This window comes from Vigna unguiculata, chromosome 6 (assembly GCF_004118075.2).
Source record: "Vigna unguiculata cultivar IT97K-499-35 chromosome 6, ASM411807v1, whole genome shotgun sequence".
Classification (NCBI taxonomy): Eukaryota; Viridiplantae; Streptophyta; class Magnoliopsida; order Fabales; family Fabaceae; genus Vigna; species Vigna unguiculata.
In genome coordinates, this window is record NC_040284.1 from 18,316,469 (window position 1) to 18,341,255 (window position 24,787).

At 33.6% G+C, this 24,787-nt stretch overlaps 2 pseudogenes; one reads left to right on the forward strand and one right to left on the reverse strand.

Annotated features, from left to right (window-relative positions):
- The first annotated feature begins 3,019 nt into the window (after positions 1-3,019).
- LOC114187542 lies at positions 3,020-17,815 on the forward strand (annotated as a pseudogene).
- On the reverse strand, positions 12,122-12,954 carry LOC114187543 (annotated as a pseudogene).
- Positions 17,816-24,787: the final 6,972 nt, after the last annotated feature.

Sequence of the window (24,787 nt, forward strand, 5' to 3'; positions counted from 1 at the left end):
AAGAAAAGTCATCAATGATAGTCATCATATAACGACGTCCTCCATAGGAAGGAACTTTAGAAGGCTCCAAAAGATCAGAGTGAATATAATCAAGAATACATTTTGTACTGTGAGTTGCTGTAGAGAAACTAACCTTTTTTTGTTTCCCAAAAGCACAATGTTTGCAAAACTCCAACTTACCAATGACATGCTTACCAAGATATCCTTGCTTGCTTAGAAGATGCATGCCTTTTTCACTCATATGGCCTAGGCGCATGTGCCATAATTTAGTGGCATCATTTTCAGCAATAGAAGATGATACAGCTACTGAACCTGTCACAACAGTCCCTTGCAGGACATATAAGCTTCCAATTCGGTTAGCTTTCAAGAGAACAAAAGAACCTTTTGATACCTTTAGAACTCCACCTTCAGCTGAGTACTTGCACCTCAGAGATTCAAGAATGCCAAGTGAAATTAAATTTCACTTTAAATCGGGTATATAGCGAACATCAGACAAAGTCCTAATGACACCATCATCAGTCTTGATCTGAATTGTACCTATTCCTGCAATCTTGCATTGGGCATCATTACCCATCAAGACAACACCACAATCAACAGATTGAAAAGTAGTGAATAAGTCCTTATAGGGACACATATGAAAAGTACATCCAGAATCAAGGATCCATTATGTTTTACTCTTCTTATTAGAAGAGACAACAGATAAAGTAATGTCACCGTCATAGTCATCTTCAATATTGGCAGCTTCAGGGGATTGCGTGACTTTTCCTTTTTCTTGTTTTTCTTGTTTTTTCTTCAAGATAAAACAATCAAAAATCTCGTGACCATGTTTCTTACAATAGCGACAAAATTTGTTGGATTTGCGTCCCCTAGACTTGAATCTAAACTTTTTGTCACTTGTACTCCTTCTTTCTTGAGTTCTACCTCTGACACTTAAACCCTCACCCTTGTCCACAGAATGAACTTCAAGATCAAATTTTTCTTTGGACAATAAATTAGATTTAACATCTTCAAAGGATAAGGTATCATTATTTCCATACAACATAATTTCTTTGAAGTGTTTATAGGTAGAAGGTAGAGAGACAACCAACAAAACAACTTTATCTTCATCATCAATTTTAATATCAATATTTTCCAGATCCAAGAGGATAGAATTAAACTCATTAAGATGAGATTGAATAGGAGTACCTTCAACCATTCTAATGGTATATAAGCGTTCTTTGAGACGAAGCTTGTTTGCAAGGCTCTTGGTCATGTATAAAGACTCTAACTTTAGCCATAATGCAGCAGTGGTTGTTTCATTTGCTACTTCACGAAGAACCTCCTTTGATAAAGAGAGTTGGATTGATGATAACGCCTTTTCATCCAACTCCTCCCACTGCTCATCAGTCATGGAAGTTGGCTTATTTTGTATTCCATCTAAAGCCTTCTTTAATCCACTCTAGGTTAGAACGACCCTCATTTGGACTCGCCAAATAGAAAAACTAATCTTGCCATCAAACATCTCAATGTCAAATTTTGTAGACATTTTGGAATTTCCAACTAAGAGCTCTTATACCACTTGTTATGGTATCATAGCATGCGGAGGCGCAGGATCGTGACAATTGGAAATTAAAGAGAAGCAAATAAAAGAGCAAGAGAAATAACACACAAGGATTTACGTGGAAAACCTCTTTTGAATGTAAGAGGAAAAACCACGGGACGATAATGAACAAAGTTCCATTATGAAAAGAAGAGTACAAAACTCTTGAATGAGAACAATAATCCTCACCAAAATACACTCAGGTGTATTTTACAAAGTGTGTCTTTGTAAATGTTTTTCTATAATTTTTCAAGTCATGGAGATGTTATTTATAGGCTTCAAAACAGAACCAATTAATAGGTTATATGAAGAGTCTTCAAAAACTGCACTAGTAAATAGGCCATATGAAGAGTCTTCAAAACTGAAGCAGTAAATAGGCTATATGAAGAGTCTTCAAAACTGAACCAGTAAATAGGCCATATGAAGAGTCTTCAAAACTTAAACAGTAAATAATTAATAATTAGTGCTTAAGTAACGTGCGGTATTAGGAATTGAATGAAAACAACATATTCTAACATATATGAATCTACATGTTTCTCTTTTTTGTTTTTATAGTAGACTCAAAATTGACGAAACTGCAGTCTCAAACAAATAAAAAAAAAATTGTCACACGAAACTATTTTATTTTTATGGAAAATTCAAAAATTTCATTTGTATACATTTCTATCAACAACTCACTAATATATATATTTTTTTAATAACAATGAGTGTTAGAATTTTATAGCGTAATTTGTGTTAGTACCTAAACCAAAATAACAAGTATCTAGATTAATTTCCATCACGAGATAATTTCATTAAATAATATCGATTATTAATTTTTTACTGATTGTAATAAAATCGCAATCAGTAATTTTACTAGCATTTGAGTTTAAATTTACTAATGTAATTTGTTTTTATAAGGTCCCTAAACAATTCAATTATTTTTTCAATTAAATTCTTGAACTTATGTTTACTTTTTGTTCAAGTATCTTCTATTTATTTACTCTACTAATAAAAATTAGTGTTAAAGATATAATTAAAATAAATTCAAATTTTAAAATCCAATAAAAAAATAGTTTTGCGACTTAATTAAACCTTATCAAATAGTTCAAGACAAACATTGACTTGACTACAATATAACTTATAAGTAACGATAGTAATTTTAACTCTTGAAGATTTATGATAATATTAAGTTAACTTCTGAAAATTAATAAAGCAAAACAATTCTTAAGAAAACTTTGCTATGAATAAACTATATTTTAATTATAACATATAGAAATTTTCTAACATAAAATATGAGACCCTTTTTGTTAGAATACGAAAAAATAATTATAAAAATTAAAATCTATTTTATGTTTTTAAAACTTTTCTTCTATATGTTAACATTTAAATGGAACAGTGACTATTTCTGCTCCATGTAATGTCAAGTTTTACTTTTAAACGCGCATTACATTACTTTGACGATGTCGTTTCGTCCTTCTCACTTTTCCTTCTATTGGGACAAATACGACTTACCCGTTAGCTAAAACGACATACGGTGTAACTTAAACGACAGTTTAGTCCACTATCATATATCACACTCGTTGCGTTGCAACCTATACATAGTTAGTGAGTGGCCAAAATTCTCGTTTTCTTCTCCGCCAAGTATTGCCGGAGCTTCACTGGAAACTGAAACTTCGCAGGAATGTGGAAACCACGCATTCTTCTCCGTTCGTTCTCTCTCCTACATTTTCTTGTTCTTCATTTGCTGCTGCCTCAGGTCTCTGCACAAGGATCCAACGCAACCACTTGGAACACTCTCTCTGGTTCGTCTCTCGTTTCACTCTTTTTTTTTTTTCTGCATAATGTTGCTGAGAAAATAAGCAAAAAATAAATAAAAACAGAGGAGTTGTTCGAATATTACTGTTAGAGTCAAACATACGTTACAATTATAATTACTCTCAAATATCGTAATTAACTTAATTTTGGATCTAATTACTATAGGTAGATAACTAGATTTTAGGAATTTTCCCTAATCTTCTTCTAAATTTATGTAATTAACTATGTTTCAGCTGTATATATTTATCTCACCTATTAGGAAAAGAAGAGTGATCTGAGATCAATTCACGGTTACCTTAGCTTTATTTCACGTTCCTTTGCTCTTCTCCGTCGAGTTCGTGTTAATTCGTTGTTATCAGTTAAATGATCCGTGCCTTTATTATATATGAATTTTAATTGAAGTTTGTTGGTAAAAAAGGAAATAAACGAGGCTGAGGATTGATACACTGTATTGTACCGTGTTCTTGTGCCTCGAAAATTATATTGATATGTTAATTTGATGATTTTAGAATTAGAGTGGGTAAAGAAGTGAGGATTTTGGAGTGGGAGAATCAACTTGTTGAGGTCAGCTGAGTTTTTATATAGAGAAGTTTTATCCTTACCAAGCTAAAATTATCCTCCGTGCAAGCTGGAAACTCAGATTTTTAGTGGTATGGGCTAACTAAAAAAAGTGCTTTTTTCTTTCATCATACACACTAAATCATCAATATATTTTTTATAATTAAGATTTTTAAAAAGCTATTTTCTGTAGAAATAAAATAAATTACACTTTTATTTTGTATAAAAGAAGTAGTGATTCTTATATTTATGTTGACACAGTTGAAAGGAAGTGTTACTAAAAAACAAGTTATAAAAAATACAAGAGTCATTTTAAATATTTACAATATTTATATTATCAGGTACTACACTCTAAACCAGAATCAAGATAAATATTAGAGAATACATAACATTAATACTTTTCAAATAAAATGGAAATTAAATTGAAAAAAAAGTAAGATATCAAAATAAATATTAGAAAAAAAACTATTAAACCTTAAAGTAATGACTAAATATTTTTAAATTACTAATAACTTTAATTTTGTGTGGTTGAATCTCTTGGGGTGAGTGAATGTCTTCAGAAAAAAATATATTTACAAAATTAATTTAGTGTATTTCAGAAAATAAAATCAGAAAATGATGGATTACAGGAAGAAACTCCAAAATCTGTATATGGATCCATCTCTTTCTTCTCACACATACCCATGCTTGATTAACCAGACTTAAACCATCCCCTCTACCCTTTGAACCATTTTTAATATCCTTTTTATTTTTCCTTTTCCTTCTCTATCAGAACACATTCATGCACTTCTCCATCCTCTTCCCTCCTTATTTCCTAATTGAGTTACCTAAATACTTACTTATTGTCACTCGGAGCAGAGAAAACAAACACTACTCTCGTCATCTCTCAATCACTAAATCCTTACGACTTCCACTAGTATATTAATTTATCCCTTCTTAGAACCTTAGAACTCTTTAGTGCAATTATGTCATTTTAGGATATAAGATCTTTCAAGATCTCATTCAAATTTTGTTTTAATGGTACATTAAGCTCTTAAATAATTTAAGTTTTTACCACGAATTTTTTCGTAGTAGGGATTTTTTTCAAAGCAGGAAAGAATTTTAAAAAGTGGTTTTTTATTATTTTAGAATCTTAAGAATTCTTACTGGAGAATAACTCATTTTCTATGGTGGTGGTGGACATTTTCCCTCTCTTTCACTCAGAATCTTAATATCAGGCTTAAAATTTTTGTTTGAAATTTACTACTAAAGGTGCTTTTATACTCCTGACAAATAGAGTCTAAAAGGGTATTGGAATAATTTGGCCATCAATATCATCTAGGACCAAGAACAAAAATTTATCTCTCACATGTCTTAATTCTTAAACACCTTTCAGTTTCTTTTCTTCAATACACACCACAGGATTGTACACCATAGGATTGTACACCATACTACATACCATTTTTTCTTTCTTAATTATATAATAATTCATGTCTTGAATATGTTGTAAAAAATGAAGGACCACTTTTCTTGGGAAACAAGTCACTCTGTTCAGCCAAATAACATGTTTTCCGTATTTTATCCCCATATGAATCATATATTTTGTCTGCCTCCAATCACAAAGCGCACTTCGAATCATGTTATAGGAGAAAACTCTTTTTATATAGTTTGTTTATCTTTAGGTGGATATATGTTTTTAACATATGACAATAATTTTTAAAATTAAATTTAAATCTAACTCAATCTAATAAAATTGATTTGTAAAATGAAATTTAAATATATATATATATATATATATATATATATATATATATATTCTAAATAAACCTGATTTTTAATCTATGTGAAACATATATTTTTTAAATAAAACAAATAACTTTCATGAGTGACTTGATATTCTATATTTTTTTTACCAGATTGGTTGTAATTTCCCTCCTAATAAATGTTCGCTATGATATAAATTTCTAAAGTTAAGTGAAGTTATTGGTTCTTCTACATAAAACAATTAAAAAATACATTATATATCCAATATATTTACTTATAAAGTCAGCTTTGATATTATGTATGTAATTTAAAAGTAATATATACAAAATAATGTCGAGACACTTATTTTTTGCAAAAAAGATATAATAAACATATATGAGAGGAATGTAGAATAGTTGAAAAAATTATTTAACGAGAGGATATTCTTTTTAGAACTAACAATGAAAAATATCATACAACATCTTTAAAATATAAAGATGTCCTGGGAAAACAATAGCAATTAATACATCCTTAAATATTTCACTTCTTTGATATTATGTGTTCTATAAGAATTTATAATATTTACTTTTAAAAATATAAACTATAATTTTGCCCCCACCAAACAATATTTTTTTTATCTACACTTTTATTATGTTAAACAACTTTATGTGTTGTATTAGCCTGAAACCGTAATATGAGGAACAGAGAAGACTGTATGCTAGAAAACGTCTACTAGTATTAATATGTAATCTTCTCTTATGATATAATTCTTTTCTTTAATATTTTCCTTGTGCTCTTGTTCATCAAATAATATACTTTATGAATTATTAAATATAAACTTCTATGAAAAATTCTACAAATGTATCTTAATTAAAGTTTTGTTATATAAATTAGAAAGGCACTGTTAATAGTGTTTGAGACATGTACTTTGAATGGATTTTTACGGAAAAATTGTGGTGTGTACTTTGTGTATTGAAGCTGACTTGGAGGAGTTGTATAGTGCAGGAAATCCACCGTTGGTCATAGCTCGTGGTGGTTTTTCAGGGATATTTCCTGATTCCAGTGACAGTGCGTATATTTTTGCTGTAGCAGCTAGTTTAAAAAATGTCATTCTATGGTGTGACGTGCAATTAACGAAAGATGCGCAGGGGATCTGCATCCCGGACCTCAAGCTTGAAAATGCCACTAATATTGCTCAAAATGCTAAATATAAAAGTAGCACTTACCCAGTTAATGGTGTAACAACCAGTGGCTATTTTTCTATGGACTACACCTTAGAGGAGCTACGTTCCAACAATGTCTTCCGTAAGTTCTACTCATGTTAATGATGTATTTAATTGCTACACAATATCATGCCTTCATCTCTACATGCATATATAAGATTCTTTTAACTAATTTGCATAGATTAAAAAATTGATTAATTTAGTTGATTATATAAATTTGTTAATAATACAAACTGTTAAAATGAGTTAGATTAAATAGAATTAGCCCACCCCAATTATATGAGAAGCCGGTTGGCTTAGAAGCTCACTAAACTCATGGTGAATTGGTTCATGGGATGTGGTACTTATTTACCACTAAAATAAATATTTAAACACTTAAAAGTATAGATTATAAGGATATCATATAGTTCATCTATAATTATTTCCTAATCATTCTACAGTTGCAATACTTGATTTTTTTAACCAACCTTACTCATAAGGCACGTGTTATGGTTGAAGAAATTTTACTATGATACACTATAACACCATCTTAGTAAGTGTTAAGTTGTGCTTAACTTAATTTCAGAGTATAAACTGAGGTTTGTAATTTCATTATATATTTTGATTTGTCTTTATATCTATTTGATTTGAATCTTCAGAAGAATGTACAAAAGTAAACAAATTATTAAAGAAATCTTCTAAAAAAAGATAAATAAATTTCTCAAAAGAATTTCTATATAAAGAGATGAATGTAATAACCAAATACATAATTGTTTGCAGTTTTTAAATTTTTTAGAGCCCTCTCAACCCTGGAAGATTTTACCTATGGAATAGACGGGGCATGCCCTGCATGCATATGATCACAGACTTCAATAATTATTACGTTCTTATTTTGATAATTTAGTTGCAACTTATACAATCATGAAAATGCGTTTCCCATAATTGTAGATTGTTTTACTATATCTTGCAATATAAATTATCATTTTTGAAGCCTTGAGTTTATGTACATATTTGCTAATTACAAAAAGTACCGGAGGATATGGATTATGATGATAATAGAAAAACAGGTAATCTTTTGATAGATTTATGCAAAAATCTCTTTCTCAATCTTTACAAAAGAATTGAAATCTTCAATCCTGTTTTCCAAAACAACTTCTAGGTCATTGATTTTGCAGCATATGTAGATTTTATATTAATGATTGGTAATATCTGTCATTTACCCATCCATTAAATGAGAGGGCTCTAAAATAATTGTTGAATTATTTTGGTTACCGGACAGTGGTTCAGGGAAATTACAGACGAACAGACAGGCTTAATAACAATGAATTCGAAATTCTTACTGTGAATAATGTGGTTGAAAGAGCATCCCCGCAGGAGTGTGGTTGAATATACAGGTATAATGATTTTCTTTTACGTATATTCTAGTTTTTCACAAAACTAGACGTTTCTTTTTTCGGATTTTTTGCAGCATGATGCATTCTACACACAACACAAATTGAGTATGAAAAACTTCGTACGTTCTGTTTCCACAACAGTAAATGTCAGTTACATCTCATCACCTGAAGCTGGTTTCCTCAGAAGCATAAGAACAGACATCAACCCAAAAACAACAAAACTGGTCTTCAGGTTTATGGAAAAAGGAGAAGTAGATCCGTCAACCAACCAGACTTATGCTTCACTGTTAAAACATCTAACATCTATCAAGACATTTGCTTCAGGAATTCTTGTTCCCAAAGACTACATATGGCCTGTGGATCCAAAGAGTCATTATCTACAACCTCATACATCTTTGGTCTCCGATGCGCACACAGTGGGGCTGGAAGTCTTTGCTTCAACTTTCGTGAATGATATGCCAATCAGCTATGATTACAGCTATGACCCTATTGCCGAGCACCTGGGTTTCATTGAGAATGGAAACTTCTCTGTTGATGGTTTGTTGTCTGACTTCCCCCTAACGTCATCTACAGCTATAGGTAAGTTACGTTTCTCCATTTATTTTAGGATGGCCTTTTTTGTACAAACTAATTGCATCTTGCCTACTATTACCATTTTTCTTCTACGGAGAGATTGTATTTGTTCATTGAGACTGAGTTAATGCAACTATGCACTATAGAGGCTTCTGAGCACAACATTTTGATGAACTTATATTGGCCATTGCATATATTGGAAATGAATGCACATAACCTTACCAACTCTCTTTTTATGATTCCAACTTTTAAGCCAGGTCCAGTTTATCTTAGGCATCTTCTTTAGGCAAATTTCAACTATATACTTTAGGCGACCATGTAAAAAACATGGTGTTCATTTTCCTAATTGCATTAACCCAAATATAGACATTTTCCCTTTATATTACTTTTCCAAGCTAAAATTTTCTGTATCGATTTACTATGCTTCCGCATCTTCTATAACTATGTGTGTACTTCTGTACTTGATTTTAGTAGCAAGGGGATTCTGGGTAGCTAAAAAAATTCTAATCTGACTAACTTCATAATGCGTGTATACATGAGTATGAAGTTTCCCCCTTTAATTGATTTATGTTCTTATTATGCAGACTGCTTTGCTCACTTGGGCCTCAATGATCCAAAAAAAGGTGCGTTAGAGTCAGGCTTTTTCTTCCTACACACCCATAACTTATAACTGCAGACCCAATAAGTTTTGAAATTACCATTTTGTACTTTGGAAAAGTGATTTGCTGTGGCGTGTGGGGTTATGAGTGAAGGAGAGTAGTTTTGTTGGAGGTACATTTAGTAACAATGGGGCTGCAGGAAGAAAAAATACCTAAAATCAATGTTTTGTAATGTTTGTATGATTATTACTGATCTTATTCTTTAGTTTAGTCTATGCCTGCTTGGTACATATGCACTTCTATGCTGGTGTAAATTGCGTCATTGCTAACCAGATACGTTCATTTTGTTCATGTCTCAGTAAACACTTTAGTCATCTCAAAATATGGAGCCAGTGGAGATTATCCTCCTTGTACAGATTTAGCGTATGAAAAGGCTTTTTCAGATGGTGCAGATGTTCTTGACTGTCCTGTTCAGATGTCAAAGGATGGAATACCATTTTGCTTTAGATCTATTGATCTTATCCCGAACACAAATGTTGCTCAGTCAAGATTCAGCAACCTTAGCAAATCTATTCCAGAGATCCAATCTAGTGATGGAATATTTGCATTCGACTTGTCTTGGAATGACATATCAAGCTTGACGCGTAAGTCAAATATTCATATACTCTTCATTCAGGTTATTTATACAAGAGACTTATCAAACAGTGAATGCCATATACCTTAATTAAGTGAAAGTTCATGTCTAATGAGATATAAATACACAATGGAAGCAAATCATGTGTTAGGAATAATTGGGACAAAATGGATTTTGACCTATCTCTTCACAGGATAATCAATTTTACTTATCATAATTGTTTTCGTGTTTTCATATGTAAAATGTATGATTTAAGGCTGGATATGGACCTATCCCTGATCTGACGAATCCCAATTATTTGTTACTGCTTGAGAGACTAATCTCATGAGTTTTTTGGCCCTCAGTTGCATTTCCTTTTGTATGAATATATTTTACCTATCAATATACGTAAATGTAAACACAAATATTTGACGGCTGTATTTTTGTTTTCTTCCTTTTTCCTGCAGCCTCGATGCTGAACCAGTTTAGCCGCTACAATTTGTATAGAAACCCAAAATTTAACGACAAAGGATCATTGATAACATTATCAGAGTTCTTGAATTTCACACAAGGTCGTACTTCCCCATTAGGTGTTGTGATCATCATTGAGGTGCGTTCTGTTCAGGCCATTATTTCAGTAATTCAGTCTTAATTCGTTCCATTGGTTGTAAATAATGTGGACATGTAATATCAGTGATGAAATGTAGTAAGGCACAGTTAACTGTGTAAGCCATATGGTAAACCATAAAAAATCATTTGAAAGGCATTTATCATCCTTGTAAAGAACAAGATAACATTAAAGTGAGAATCAAGCAATAGTTGGGAAGAGGGTGATTATGGATTGGATTTTTGATCCAAATCCATTTTTTTCAGAAAAAGTAGATTGAATTTTTTTTTTAAATCCAAATTCAAATATTTGGATCAAGTTTAAATCCAGATCCAAATATTTAGATCAAGTTTAAAATACAAAATCTATTTTTCATAAAATAAATTTAAATTATATTTTCTAAAACTTTTGTCCATAGGGTCGACACTATAGAATTTGACAGATTTTTTGTCAGGACCAACAAGGTCAAATTTCAGCATGGGACGGACTCGACTGACTTTCGGTCGGGGCCGATCGAATTTTGGTCAAGCTCAACTTGGTCGAATTTGGCTGGGGTCGACTTAGCCGAATTTTTGTTGAGATTGACTCGGCCAAATTTGAACGAATTTCGGTCGGAGATGACATGACCAAATTTGGGCCAGGACCAACTCGGCAAAATTTCAGTCAAGATCGACTTGACTGAATTCAGCCGAATTTCGGTCAGGGAAGATTTTGCCTAATACGACCAAATTTTGGCCAGAGCCGAGATGGCCAAATAAGGCCACATTTGGGTCAAGGCCTGATCAGTCAAATTTCAGTCAGGGTTGACTTCACTAAATTCGTTGGTCTGAACCGACTTGGCTGAATATGGCCAATTTTTAATCACGGCCGACTCAATTGAATATAGTCAAATTTTGTTGGGGATTTACTCGACCAAATACGGCTAAATTTGGGTTAGACCCAAATCGGCCAAATCTCAATCGAGGCCGACTCAAATGAATTCAATCGAATTTTGACCGAAGCCAACTAGGCTGAATACGACCAAATTTTGGTCGCGGTCGTCTTGGCCAAATACGGTTAGATTTTGTCTGGGTCGAGTCAGCCCAATGTAGTCAACTTTGGGTCGAGGTCAACTCGATCGATATTCCAAATTTTGTCCAGGACTGGCTGAGCCAAATTTCGATTGGGATCGACTTGACTAAATTCAACCAAATTTTGCATAGGGTCATGCCAACTCAATCAAATAGACTAAATTTGAGCTAGTCTCTCTCGACCTTTAGTCTAACCTAACTAAAAATATAAATTGAGAATTTAAATTAGATATTTTGGATTATCCATTTTGAAAATCTAGATTTAGAAAATGTGTATCCAATCCATAAAATATATATATAAAATGTAAATTTAATTGAAATTCAAATTCAATAAAATAGATTTTAAATAGATTGAATTTTTAATAAAATAGATATTAAATGAATTAGATGAAAAAAAAAATAGATTAGATCGTGAAAATTTGATTTTTTGCCCGGTCAGAGATCAAATTAAACTATGAATTGTTTTGTTGTTATGGCCATGTAGTAATCATGATTATTGGAGGAACAATATTCCTTGAGATAAAACAATATCAATACTAAACTAATAAAGCACTTGATTTTTAAAAGTCTATTTAGTATTGTCATGAAAGGGCAAAAATTCGAGTTTTTGAGTTGTATTTGTCTTGATAATTTTATTAATTCAAATGCTGTCTCTATTATGTTTTGCAATGCTTACCATGATCAAAAATCAATCTGCTGTCACGTACGAAGTGTTTGCGTGTTTTCCTTAACCAATTTCAAGAAGTGTTTGCGTGTTTTCCTTCTCCAATTTCTGGGAAAGCGACGATCTCGGAATCAGTGACGGATCTCGAGTGCTGGACAATGGAGCGACCGGTGGAGTTGATCCAGTCCTCCTTCTCCTTCTCGGAATCGGCGATGAAGTACAGGGTGTCGGAGCGCGTGGAAAGCTCAAATGCGCTGGGCTTGTTCAGATGTCTTCGGCACCTTTGACGGTGAGGCACGTGACGACGGGAATGACACCGCGTGGTCGAGAGGCGCGCGTGACGCAGAGTCCTTGAACCAACGGCGGCGCCAGGTCTTGATGTACTCTCCCTGCTTGGTTAGTCATCCAGTTCGGTCGGGGTTGGACCAAAACTCGACGCCATCGTAATTGGTGGAATTTTCCGACATGCCAATCGCCGCGCGCCACAGGCTCCCCATCGGAGCTCGAAGATGAGAACTGGTTGATGATTCGGTGACCAGTGTTAACTAAACAACTAAATAAAAATATTAATAAACATTGAAAGAAAAATATTGATATTTTAAAACATAAAATATTATTTATATATATACTAACGAAAACACTGTCTTGCTGTGTTTTTTCATTTTGAATTTTCACAAAAATTTAATTAAAAATCAATATAAAATATATAATTAATTTATAAAATATTTATTAAAAACAAGAAATCTTTTTTAAAATAATAATTAAAGATACATTATTTATAAAGTAATTAATTTTTAAAATAATAAGTAAAGATAAAATTGAAAAAAAAAATATAAAAAAGAATATCTTTATATATATATATATATATATATTATAAAAGATAAATTTTCATTTAATTACTTTTCTAATCAGATATTTACTTCAAAAATATAAAATTAAATAATAATAAATATATTTAATTATTTAACACTTGAATAATATTTCACACTTTCAATTTAATATATCTTACCTTTTCGTTATTCGAATATACTTCATATAGATAAATATATTACTAGCTATATTCTGTGATAATTATATATGGGAGTTGCTAGGATGGAGTTGGATCCAAAGTATAATATTTTAGGAAAATAATATATTAATATTTATTTATTTATTGACAACTCCTTTCATAATCTAACGTGGCAATGTCACTTTTCATTTTCTTAATCTTTTTCAATATTTAAGTTGGTTCTCTTTGGGATGAAGTTGGTTCTCTCTGGGAGGAAGCGGGAAGAGAACAAATAAAAGATGCAATTGGAAGAGAAAAAACAGAAAGTGTGAGTGCAAACTGATGAATCAGAGAGCATCTTGTTCGTCTTCTTCAACCGCGCTAGTCTTTGTATTAATCGTTGTTATTCATCTTTAAACCTTATTTTTCTAAAAACCCTTCTTCTTCATCATTCCAATGGTGTGGGTTTTCTAATAACCTTATTTTTTTTAAAACCTCTCTTCTTCCTCTTCCCACCGGTGTGGATTTTCTAAAAATCATACTTTTCAAAAAACCCCTCTTCTTCTTCTTCATCCCAACCGTGTGGATTTTCTAAAAATCATACTTTTCTAAAACCTCATTTCTTCTTCTCCATCCCAACGGGGAGGGTTTTCTCATTGGACATGAATTTTTCTTTCTTCGATAACTTCAGTAGTGACACTTTCATGCCTTAAGTTAATGTGATAAAGTTAAATATTCATACTCTTATTCCTTCACGTGAGTCCAAATTTGTCCTTCTTTGTCCTTTGGAAAAAAAAAATAAAGGTGTCTATATTTCTTCTTCATTACCACTGCGCAGTATTTTTGCTTACCCATGGCTACATAAGTGCTAACCTATTGTATATGTTTTGAACATGTGTGAAAGGATGTACAAAACCTATTTCAATCTTCACTTTCTTCATTACTAGTGGGGAGTATATGTTGGTGAGTCAAGGAATGAAATTTTCGTAATTTAATTAACAACATATGAATTCATCCTCTTACTATGTGCAAACCCATAACTTAATAAATGCTAATCCAGTTGCAATGCTTTTCATATGAATTTTTCTTTCCTCAATAACTTCAATAGTGGCACTTTCATGCCTTGAGTTCATATGATAAAATTAAATCTTCTTACTCATATTCTTTTAAGTGAGTAGTGAGTCTAGTTTGTCCCTCTTTGTTGTTTGGAAAAGGAGGAAAATAAATGTGTCTTATATTTCTTCTTCACTACCACTGCGCAATATTTTTGCTTGCCCAGGGCTACATAATTGTTAACCTGTGGTATACGTTTTGAAAATGTGTGAAAGGATGTACAAAACCTATTTCAATCTTCACCCTCTTCATTACTAGTGGGAGTATATGTTGGTGAGTCAAGGAATGAAATTTTCGTAATTTAATTAACAACATATGAATTCATCTTCTTACTATGTGCCAACCTGTGACTTAATAAATGTCAACCAGGTGCAATGCTTTGCACATAAATTTTTCTTTTTCTTTCTTCAATAACTTCAATAGTGACACTTTCATGTCTTGAGTTAATGTGATAAAGTTAAATCTTCACACTCTTATTCCTTCAAGTGAGTCCAATTTTGCCCCTCTTTGTGTTTTGGAAAAAGAAAATAGAGGTGCCTATATTTCTTCTTCACTACCACTACGTAGTATTTTTGCTTGAAATAGGGTTTGTACATCTTTTCACACATGTTCATAACGTATACCATAGGTTATTAGCACTTATGTAGTAATGGGTAAGCAAAAATATTGCGCAGTGGTAGTGAAGAAGAAATATAGACACCTTTATTTTCCTTTTCCAAACAACAAAGAGGGGCAAACTAGACTCACTGCTCACTTGAAAGAATATGAGTATGAAGATTTAATTTTATCATATGAACTCAAGGCATGAAAGTGTCACTATTTAAGAAAGAAAAATTCATTTGCAAAGCATTACACTTGGGTTAGCATTTATTAATTCACTATTGGCACATAGTAAGGGAATGAATTCATATGTTGTTGATTAAATTACGAAATCCTTGACTCACTAACATATACTCCCTACCGGTAATGAAGAGTGTGAAGATTGAAATATGTTTTGTACATTCTTTCACACATGTTCAAAATGTATATCACCGTTTAACACTTATGTAGTCATGGGTAAGCAAAAATATTGCACAGTGGTGGTAGTGAAGAAGAAATATAGACACCTTTATTTTTCTTTTCCAAAACACAAATTTGGACTCACTTGAAGGAATAAGAGTATGAAGATGTAACTTTATCACATTGACTCAAGGCATGAAAGTGTCACTATTGAAGTTATTGAAGAAAGAAAAATTCATGTCCAATGAGAAAGCCCTCACCACTAGGACAAAGAGGAGGAGTTTTTAGAAAAATATGATTTTTAGAAAACCCACACCGTTGGGACGAAGAAGAAGAGAGGTTTTTAAAAAAATATGATTTTTAGAAAACTCACACCGGTGGGATGAAGAAGAAGAGAGATTTTTAGAAAAATAAGGTTTTTAGAAAACCCACATCGGTGGGATGAAGAAGAAGAGAGATTTTTAGAAAAATAAGGTTTTTAGAAAACTCACACTGTTGGGACGAAGAAGAAGAGTGGTTTTTAGAAAAAATAGGATTTGAAGACGAAGAACAACGATTAAGACAAGATTAGCACGGTTGGAGAAGACAAACAAGATGCTCTTCGATTCATCAGTTTGCACTCGTACTTTATGTTTTTTCTCTTCCAATCACACCTTTTGTTGTTTTTTTTCATCTCTTCCCGCTTCCTTCCAAAAAGAACCAACTTAAAAATTGAAAAAGATTAAACATGTTCCACGTCAGGTTGTAAGAGAAGTTGTCAATAAATAGATGTTAATATATCATTTTCCAATTTTTGATTGTCCTTATCTCCTTCATGGTTATCGTGATTTAAAAAACAATGATAAAATCAATGGGTTTAATTGTGAGTTCCGTAACCACATCTGGGCTTTAAAGTTAATAAATTATTAAAGTTTGTGGGGTTATGGCCTTGTGATTTAGCATGGTCACAATAAGGCTGTGGTGTTCAGGTGAGGAATTATAGTTTGGAGGAATGATAATAGTAGCGTGTTCTTACTTAGTATGTTAAATGATAAGAGAACGAATTTCTTCAAATTTATTTTCTTATTATTTGATTTGAATTGTGGTGTTTTCTACTATTGTCAGCATGCACCATATCTTGCAAGGGAACAAAACTTAAGCGTGATTGATGCAGTCATTGATATTTTGAGAAAAACAGATTTTAGTGAACCAGGGGCTCCAAACGTTATGATTCAGTCCACTAATAGTTCTGTACTACTGAAATTCAAGGAGAAAACAAAGTATGAACTTGTGTACATGATTGATGAGATAGTTGGTGATATCGATGATTCAGCTCTTTCGGATATCAAAACATTTGCTCATTCTGTGGTTATCAGAAAGGTCTCTGTGTACCTGACAAATGAATTGTTCCTGACTGCCTCTACAAAGACCGTGCCAAAGTTAAAATCTTCTAATCTCTCAGTTTACGTACAAATATTTCACAATGAGTTCATATCTCAGGCATGGGATTTCTTGTCAGATCCAACTGTCCTCATCAACACATTTGTTCAGGATGCTGGAATTGATGGTGTCATCACAGGCTTCCTTAAAACAGCCGATAGATACAGAAGTAAGTTCATTCTTTTTATGTTTGGATCTTGTAATTCACTAAAGGTGCAATTTTAGCACTATTTGGTTTTGATATTCTGTTAAATCACTTTAGGCTTTGAAGCACCTTTTACTTCCAGTACTCTTCCATATTTAATGTACTAAATGTCCTTTATATTTGTGATATGGATTTAGTCATGACAAAATTAAAACTAAAACCAAGAATTATCTCTGTAGTCCAATCTCTGATCAACTCAAATAGGCCTCACTAATTTTGTTTATCCCTACTATTAAATTCAGATCTACAATGTAGTCTCAGTTCTGATTACTAATTATATTATTTCCATCATCCTACTGCAGGGAACAGATGCTTAAATTTGGGTGACAGCACTCCTAATTACATGAAACCAGTTGAAATAGGTGGCCTTTTTCAATTCATAGACAAATCTTCGTTACCACCAGCTATTCCACTCCCTTCCCTGATTGATGCTAATGTTACAGAACCCCCTCTGGCTCCCTCTTCTGAAATAGCCCCGTCTAGCTCTATTGGTGGAGCACCAGGAGCACAACCACCACATAATGCACAGCCTAAGTTTGTTGTCTGCTTCACCATGTCCTCTCTCACACCGCTTCTAGCCTCTCTTCTAATTTGAGTGGTGCAGGCTTAGTTTTTCTGGCTATAGCTCTCTATTTCACATTGGAGATTTCTTCAAGACATGATTCTCGTGTCTTCCAGAATTGATTCATATGTCTTCTATAATTAAAAAGGTACATTTATTCTTAACCAAATGAAGATCCCAGAACATAATCAAGGGAACCATGTTAGTGTTGTTTAAAACTGACAAATCACGAACAAAATGATACTTCCTAAGGTGTGTAAATTCACTGTTCTTAAGGACTTATCCGTGGTGTGTGCGCAAGCCCCCCAGGATACAACAGAAACTTCTCGGATCTTCCGAGGATCTCAGAACTAGCAAGAAAGTACTCTTGAGAGAGTATTTAACCCAGATAGTAGAAGAAAAATGAGAGAGGAAGAGAGCTTGAAGAATGATAGAGAAGATTGAGAGATGGTGTGTTCTGGAGAGCACCAAAGCCACTTATTTATAGGTGTGAAGGAGTGAATGGAATGGGCTGAAATTCCATATTGCTCACCTAACGTTCAAAAGCAGATTTGCAACGTACATGGGTAATATTAATCATAATCATTGCAATAATTATGGAATCAAAACTGAAGAATCTTTGCACCACAAACAAAACTACAGCAGCGGAAAAATAAATGCTGGAGGCAACGTTCAAAACTTTTGCAATAACTGGTAGTATTAGAACAATCCCTCACATATTGCAAAAGATAAGGAAAAGTAAGAAGGAAAAAAAATTGGGTCTCATATAAGATGTAATGCGTCGAAGCTGGTATAGCAAGCTATATGAACCAATCTTAGACAGATAAACTTAACACACAGTAGTTGGTATAGCAAGCTATATGAACCAAAGACACTTGATATGTGTTAGTGGTTTATCAATCACAATACACCCCCACAATCCTTGCTGTTAACGTTGTGTTGCGCTTACTAGGCCATGCGCATGCCTTGTGTTCTTGAGTGCTCTAGAGATCATGCCAAGATCTCATACAAGCGGCCCCACTTGACACTCATATAGGTGATTTCATCACGTGTATGCTGCAAATCATACACCACCCATAAAGGATATGAAAATCATTAAAACTTTGTTTAAACTAAAACCACAACAAATTTTAATTTACAAAGTTTAACCTCTCAATAATGCAGTCTCTAGCACTTTCACGTACACCATAGGAATGAATCAATTTAGTGCTATTAGAACTAACAAATGACTTGTTTTTACCCATATGAACCTTATTCATGGGATCTCCAATCACAAAGGTTGGGTTACCATCACTTGTTTGTTTGCAAGTGGCTTAAGTCTCATTTTCCTCGATGTTTCTAAAATCATATTTCTTCCCAAGGGTTTTGTCAGGGGATCTGCTAGATTCCGTTCTGACTTCACATAATCAATGGAAATAGTTCCACTCTTTAGCAGCTGCTTAACCAGATTATGTCTCAATTGTATATGTCTATTCTTTCCATTATAGTTTTTGTTTTTAGCTATAGCTATTGCCGATTGGCAATCACAATGTATAGATACAAATGGGGTTGGTTTCATTCCTAAAGGAATGTTTGCTAAGAAGTTTTTCAACCACTCAGCCTCACTACCAGCCATTTCGAGAGCAACAAACTCAGATTCTATTGTTGATCTTGCAATAATTGTTTGCCTGGCTGATCTCCATGTAATCGCACCACCCCCAAGTGTGAATACATAACCACTAGTGGATTTTGTCTCATCTGAATCAGAGATCCAGTTAGCATCACTGTACCCTTCTAGTACAGCAGAAAATCCACTATATTCAATGGCATAATCCATTGAACCTCTTAAGTATCTCATAGGCCTTCCAAGTGCATCCCAATGATCTTGATTAGGACATTGAGTGTATCTACTCAGTCTACCTACTGCATAAACAATATCAGGTCTTGAAAAGCTCATTAAGTGTAGTAAGCTCCCAATTATCTGGGCATACTGAGGTTGAGAAATAGATTCTCCTTTATTTTTCATTAATTTAGAGTTAACATCATAAGGAGTACTCACAAATTTAGAGTCATAATATCCAAACTTCCTAAGAAGTTTCTCAATGTATTGTTCCTGGGATAGTAATATATTATCTCCCTTCCTTATGATTCTAACACCTAAAATCACATTTGCTTCACCCATATCTTTCATTTCAAACTTAGATCCTAGAAACAATTTAGTTATAGAGACTATATCAATGCATGTACCAAAAATTAACATGTCATCCACATACAAACATATAATGACACATTCATCATTTTCATATTTAGAGTACACACATTTATCAGCATCATTAGGTGAAAAGCCATCACAAAGTAACACATTATCTAGTTTTTCATGTCATTGTTTTGGTGCTTGTTTTAACCCATACAAAGATTTTAAAAGTTTGCACACCTTATTTTCTTGACCAGGGACAACACACCCTTCAAGTTGAGTCATATAAATTTCCTCATCTAATTCACCATTCACAAAAGCAGTCTTAACATCCATTTGATGTATCACTAGCTTATGGGTAGCTACTAGAGCTAACAAAACTCGAATAGAGGAAATCCTAGTCACAGGGGCAAAGGTATCAAAGTAATCTATGTTGGGTTTCTGAGTAAAACTTTTCGCTACCAACCTTGCCTTATATTTATCTATGGATCCATCAGGATGATACTTTTTCTTAAAGATCCACTTACAACCAATGGGTTTTGCTCCTTTAGGCAAATCTACTAAGGTCCAAGTATTATTTTTCTCAATTGATTCAATTTCAGTCTTAATAGCCTTATCCCATTGTTTTGCATCAAAAGCACTAGTAGTCTCTAAAAAACTTGTTGGATTATTTTCAACTAGATAAGTATAAAAGTCATCTCCAAAAGAAGTTTCTTTCCTTTGCCTTTTACTTCTTCTTAAACCCTCACTCATGGCATCACTATAAGTATTTATAGGTTGTTCAGATGTATCACTAATCTTTAAAGGAAATATATGTTCAAAAAACTCAACATTTTTTGTCTCCACAATAGTATTATGTTCAATCACATCACTTTTAAGAACAAGAAACCTATAGGCAACACTATGTTCAGCATAACCCAAAAACATACAATTAGAGGTTTTAGAGCCTATTTTTCTTTTCTTGGGATCATGTAACATTACTTTAGCTAGGCACCCCCACACTCTCAGATATTTAAGATTAGGTTGATACCCTCTCCATAACTCATAGGGAGTTTTACCCGTTTTCTTATGAGGTATCCTATTTTGTAAAAAACATGCAATAAGAAGGGCTTCTCCTCAAAGGTTATCAGGTGCACTAGAACTAATAAGCATGACATTCATCATTTCCTTAAGAGTTCTATTTTTCCTCTCAGCTACTCCATTAGACTCAGGTGAATATGGTGGGGTTACTTCATGGATAATACCTTCTTTTACGCAAAAGTCATTAAATAAAACATATTCACCACCTCTATCAGATCTAATCCTCTTAATTTTCTTATTCAATTGATTTTCTACTTCTGCTTTATAAGTTAAAAACACATCAAAGGCTTCATCCTTACGTTTGGTTAAGTACACTTTGGTGTATCTAGAATAATCATCTATAAAGGTTACAAAATAATTTTTACCACCTCTAGACATGGTTTGTTTTAAATCAGCTAGATCAGTATGAATTAATCCTAACAATTCTGTTTGACGTTCTACGGGATAACATGTTTTCTTAGTTATTTTGGATTCTACACATACATCACATTTACCACTTTGTTTATCATGCATATTAATTAATCCTAGTCGTTGCAATTTCATAACATACGAGGAATTCACATGTCCTAATCTAGCATGCCACATATCATATGAGTCAACGATATAAGCAGAAGAACATGATTCATTTATAATTTCTGAAATATTAAGTACAAAGAGACATTGATCACAATATCCCTTCCCCACAAAAGCATTATTTTTTGTCATTACAATCTTGTCAGATTCAAATGACACTTTAACCCCCACTTTTCCCAGTAGTGCTACAGAGATTAGATTAACTCTGATAGAGGGCACATGTAGCACATCACTCAAGGCCAGAGTCTTCCCAGATGTGAGTTTTAGAAGAACCTTTCCTTTTCCAATGACTGGAGTTGTCCTGGAATCACCAAGATAAACATGTTCTTCTCCATCCCCTACACTAGTGTAGGAGGTAAAAGCACTCATGTTTGCACAAATGTGCCTGGTAGCACCAGAGTCTACCACCCACTTGCTCACATTGGTAATCAGATTTACTTGAGAAACGACCGCAACTATAGTATCATCTTCCCCTTGGGCTATATTTGCCCTAGGAGGACTGTCGTTTCTTGCTTTGCGCCTGCACAGAGGTGCATGATGGTCTGGCTTCCCACATACGAAGTAATTACCCTTTTTCTTAAAGACGGAGTTAGATCCATTAGGACGGGTATTTCGAAAGTTATTTTTCCTTTTGTGATCAGGTTTGTTCTCGTACCTTTTTAAAGCAAGTTTGTCTTCTACCACATTTTCCTTTGTGGATAAAGCTTTGGCCCTTGCAGTTGCACTCTCCTTCCTGTTGGTGTCTTCTATTATGATGTGTGTAATGAGCTCTTGAAGCGTCATTTGCTTGTGTCTATGTTTCAGCTATTGTTTATAGTCAGTCCAAGATGACGGTAATTTCTCGATCAAAAGTTCTGAAACAAACTCATCAGGCAGGAGTATGTTCTCTGCTTTGATATCTTCAAGTAACTTGTGATATTCGTTGATTTGAATCTTTATGTCTTTATCTTCGATCATTTCCCAACAGTAGTAATTCCCTATAACGAACCTTTGTCGGACGACGTCCTCAGCAGTATATTTGAGAATCAATGAATCCCAAATTTCTTTCGCTTCCTTATATGAGCAATACACATCGAACAAATCATTAGACAAGACGCTAAGTAAGGTGTGTCGGCATACCTTGTTTGCATAAGTCCAATCTTCAACTTGTTTGGCACTGGATTCGTCAGGTTTTGAAGTTGAAAGAGCCATAGCTACTCCATACATGTCTAGAAGAGTAGACACACGTTCTTGCCAACGTCGAAAGTTCTGCCCAGAGAATATCTCAATTTTTGATACATCCAGAAATGGTTTCGCAAAGACGGTCGGAGTTCCGGAACTATTTTGATTCTCCAAAGTAGTAGAGTTGTTGTTGTTGTCAGCCATAAGTCCTTAAGATTGTTGTTTAAAACTGACAAATCACAAACAAAACAATATTTCCTGAGGCGTGTAAATTCACTGCCCTTAAGGACTTATCCGCGGTGTGTGCGCAAGCCCCTCAGGATACAATAGGAACTTCTCGGATCTTCCGAGGATCTCAGAACTAGCAAGAAAGTACTCTTGAGAGAGTATTTAACCCAGATAGTAGAAGAAAAATATGATAGAGGAAGAGAGCTTGAAGAATGAAGGAGAAGATTGAGAGATAGTGTGTTTTGGAGAGCACAAAAGCCACCTATTTATAGGTGTGAAGGAGTGAATGGAATGGGCTGAAATTCCATATTGCTCACCTAACGTTCAAAAGCAGATTTGCAACGTACATGGGTAATATTAATCATAATCATTGCAATAATTATGGAATTAAAACTGAAGAATCTTTGCACCACAAACAAAATTGCAGCAGCGAAAAAATAAATGCTGGAGGCAACGTTCAAAACTTTTGCAGTAACTGGTAGTATTACAACAGTTAATGTGTTTAAATTTTTTTTTTAAAAAGAATGTGGTTTAATGAGATTCAAATTATCAAATGGGTTTACACCAATGTTGTTAAACTCGAAGATCGTAAGAGGAATGAAAACACATAAAAAAACTTGACCAAAGTGACATTATTTGACAAATAAAATGACCATAACAGTAATTTAACCCAATATTTTTAGTTTTAAGTCAGTTATTTCATTTTATATATATATATATATATATATATATATATATATATATATATATCAACTAACCACAAAAAGGATTTTAATATTTATAATTTTCACACATTCATGTACATAAATCATAATGAGATAGTAATTTTAATCCATGAGAGATCTAATGAAAATGCGTTCTTCAATATCTGTTCTTCTACATCATTTTTTCCAATTTAACTTTTTGTCTTTCTTTATCTTCTCACACTCTCTTTCTTGATGGTTTACTATGAAAGAACTTTATGACTAGAGATATAACTTTAATCCTCTTTCATAAACCAAAGTCCATCAAGTTGGGTTGAGCTTTATTTTATCTATATTTAATTTTATTATAACTTTCCATAATAATCAATAAATCCTTATATTTTATTAAATCATATTTGGGTTCATCATAATATTTCAAATGAGTCACATAAGAGAGTTAATTCGTGAATTAATTGTAACATCATTTCTATCCCCTTCTTCATCTACCATTCTTCTTTTATCTTTTGATTCATTCACTACTTCACCTATAAAGACAAAGAAAGAATACCAAAATATGAACGTTGGAGAAACATGCTCGAATATTGATTAAAATTCAAAATGAGAATGAATTCAACAATTTGAAGATATTTGTAACTTTGGTTCATGATCTGAGCTAGTCATTTGTTAATTTTATCTTACCAGTGGATGCATATAGAGATGGCAAATAAACCCGTGCCCGTGGGTATCACCCGAACCCGTCCCCGTTTTGACGGAGAATCCCCGCTTTGACTGGGTATGGGTATGGGTATAGGTAATACCCGAAATTTTCAACTGGGGATGGGGATGGGGATGGGGATATATATATACCCGCCCAAATTGTAACACCCCCGGATCCTCTTGGGTTTACCAGGCATCCCACCTGCCACCCTCAAACCGGTTGTGTTAGGTCTGCAGCCCAATACACCCCAACCCATCACCCTTCTCCGTCCATTCATACTGGGTGGGTTGTTGTCAGTGGGAATCGAACCCCCAACCTGACCTTTAACACCTCTGGCTCACCAGCAAATGCTACCAGTTGTGGCCAGAAAATGCTACCAGTTGTGGCCAGAGGTGTTAAAGGTCAGGTTGGGGGTTCGATTCCCACTGACAACAACCCACCCAGTATGAATGGACGGAGAAGGGTGATGGGTTGGGGTGTATTGGGCTGCAGACCTAACACAACCGG